The following is a 3,175-nucleotide window of genomic DNA, read 5'->3' as shown; positions in this document are numbered from 1 at the left end:
CCTCATGTTGAAATGCTAATGCCAGTGACATTAGTAGGTGGGGCATTTGGGAGGTGCTTAGGTGAGGAGGGTGGAGCCCTCATGAATGGGGTTAGTGCCTTTATCAAAGAGGCTTCAGAGAGTTCCCCTGCCCCTTCTACCTTGACAAAGAGCTGGAAGATGTTGGCTATAAGCCAGGAAGCAGGCCTTCCTTAGAACTGGAGCATACTGGTGTCTTGGTCTTGGACTTCTCAGCCTCCAGAGAACTATGAGAAATACATTTTTGTTTTTAAGCTACCCAGTCCATGGTATTTTGCTACAGCAGCCCAAATGGCCTAAGACAAGGCCTGTTAGGGGAGGCAAAATAACATGCTAGGAACAAACTCAGGAAATGGGTAACCTTGTTTTAAACTCTCTTGGAGACCGTAGGTACAGGCAACAAAAAGATCATTGTTACTTGGAGAAGTCTTTAAGAGGAGGTTAATTTAAACTAGCTGCACTATTAATATTTGGGGCCAGATAATTCTTTGTTTTGGGGGCTGTCCTGTGACTTATACACTTAGCTGTACTTTGCAGGAGGAATAGGGATAAGTGTGTTTACTCCATCTTTCTGCTCCATCCATTCTCTTTGCTTACCAACCTGAATCTCTTCCCTTGAAATACTCCAGAATTACAGATGGAAGTTTCCTCTGGCTCTCTGCAAAGTGTAAAGTTTCATTGGAGTAATGTGAATTTTGCATTCACTTAGTAAGGATAGCTACTACGTGGTAGACACTTTCCATTTATCCTGGATTTTATTAATCCTTATATACATTGTGTCTTAGTTCTGGCTTAACAACAGAAAATCGTTTCTCACAGATTTTGGAAACAGGGTGCTGGCACAGTTGGATACTGATGAGGGCTCTCTTTCTGGCTTGCCTCCTTCCCCCTACTTGCTTTGTCCTTGCATGGTGCGGCGGCAGGGGGGTGGCGGGGCTGGGGGGAAGGTTGGGAGAGGGAGAGAGAGAAGGAGAGAGAGAGAGAGGATGCACCCTAGTGTCTTTCTTTTCTAAGCAGGATACTCATTCCATCATGAGGGCTTCACCCTCCTGACCTCATCTAAACCTAATTATCTCCCAAAGGCCTCATCTCCAAATACCATCACACTGAGTGTTAGGGCCTCAACATATGAATTTTGGGGAGACACAATTATCACAGCATTCTCCATACTTGTTTGATCCTAGGAATCATGTGGGGGCTTCATAAAAGTGTCCACTAGAGACTCAGATGCAGTAGGTCTGAGATAATATCCATAATCTGTATTTTTAGTATTTCCACTGATTCTTAAAGTCAGACAAGTTTGAGAAAATGACAAAATGTAATTTTTCCTTAATTATGCTGTGAGATAGATATGATTATCTATTTTTTACACAGAAGCAAACTGCACGTAGACAAGTTAAGCACTTAACCAGGGCCATGTGGTTTTAATTGGCATGAACAGGATGGAATTTCCAGACATCTGACAGTTTTCCTCCAAACAGTGATCAATATATATATATATGTAGGAGCCTAGGATCATATATATATTATATATACATATTACATGTATATGTGTGTGTATACATATATATGTAATCTATATATATGTAATCTATATATATACACATATATATATATAGATTCTCTTTAGTACATAGCTTCTAATGTAACCACTTGCCTGTTTCAAGCTATCAAATGGCAGAGTGTGGAGAAAGCATGTGGTTTTTATGGACTGAGCCTGGAATTGGCTCATATTTCATTGTCTTGAATTCAATCATGTGGTCAAACCTCACTGCAAGGAAGGTTGCAAAATTGTGGTCAAGCTCTATTACCAGGTTGAAGAGGGAATGGATTTGGTAGACACTGAGCTGGAATCTGCCCCAAGTGTCCTTTCCTTAGCTTACCCTGAGGAATAGTCTAAGCAGTCCTGGGATGCTTACAGTTGCATTTATTGTAAGATATTATTGAGGATATCTTTCAGTATGGTTCTTAGTATCTCATATGTGGCAACCCATGCTGCCTTGGTTGTCATGGACAGCCTTATTTTTTCTGAGTTCCTGGTGTGCTTTTTTCTTTATGGAGAAACAATTCTGTAACTTGTTTTGTCAAGATACTCATAGTGAAATTTGTATGACAAATGTGATACTATGTAGAATCCTAAAGAATCCTAAAGCCTGCATGATTGTATTCTAATTTTCTCATGTAGTTGGTTTCTCCTTTAATCTGTTTTTTGATTCTGATTTTTATGAATTTATATTTTTCCATCTTATTGGATATGTTTGTCTTTATATTGTGTAAGCTGTCTCAACTTATTTGTTGTAACAAAGTGAGATTGTAAATAAACATTCTTTTACTAAAATGTAAATGTTCAAAAATCATCATTTATTCAGTCATATTTTCTCTCTATTGGTGTACAATTTTAACACCACAGAAAGTCCCAGAAAATAACATAACAAGAACCCTTGTTCCACCATTCAGATTTTAACATCTATAACATTTTGCTCTATTTGGATTAGGTCTTGATTTTTAACATAAATTTTTAAAATTGGATAAAGCTAAAAGTCTTATTTGACCACCCCAGACCCAACTGGATTATTTATTCTGCACTTAAGATCCGGTCAACCGATTGTCATTGGTGCCAATTCACTGCCAATAGGAATCCCTAATTTGGAGTGCAGTGAAGGAAGCTTTATTAGTGCAAACAGCTCAGTTGCGATGCTGCATGTCTTTGAGACCAGCATAGCTGTGGAACAACTCAATAGCGTTAACAGCTCAATTATGAAACAGCGCGGCTGTGAGGTCGTCTCGGGGTAAGCCGTTCTGGGATAAGGCCGTTTTCCAATTAGATGGGCTCTTTGCTCCACCTCCTCTGCTCTGGTGAGATGTCTTTGGTGTTTCATCTCCAGCCAGGGAAAGGCAGCCTTCAGTCTAAGATGGAAAGGGAAAGTGTGCTGTCTGAGCCAGAGGGGAGCTGACATATAGAGAGAGGTCCCTGTCCATGGTCCCTGAATGGCCTATATTCATGCAAGTGAGGACTCCAAATCCTCACGGTTTGATTGGTCCAAAAAGCACTGTTCTAATTGGTCTTAAAGGAGCCTCTCTGATTAGACAGTGAAATGCTAATGTAGATATAGCTGCATGGCTCTGGTTGGGCAGGGAAAGTCTTAGTTAGTCCTAT

General features: G+C 40.1%; 1 protein-coding gene across 2 annotated transcripts in view; it reads left to right on the top strand.

Annotated features, from left to right (window-relative positions):
* The window catches only part of NSMCE2 (NSE2 (MMS21) homolog, SMC5-SMC6 complex SUMO ligase), a 201,749-nt gene that overhangs the window by 1,064 nt on the left and 197,510 nt on the right, over nucleotides 1-3,175 (top strand). The gene's annotated exons all lie outside the window — the stretch shown is intronic.

Source organism: Pteropus alecto, unplaced genomic scaffold, assembly GCF_000325575.1.
Source record: "Pteropus alecto unplaced genomic scaffold, ASM32557v1 scaffold164, whole genome shotgun sequence".
NCBI lineage: Eukaryota > Metazoa > Chordata > Mammalia > Chiroptera > Pteropodidae > Pteropus > Pteropus alecto.
This window is presented reverse-complemented; position numbering and strand designations above follow the sequence as displayed.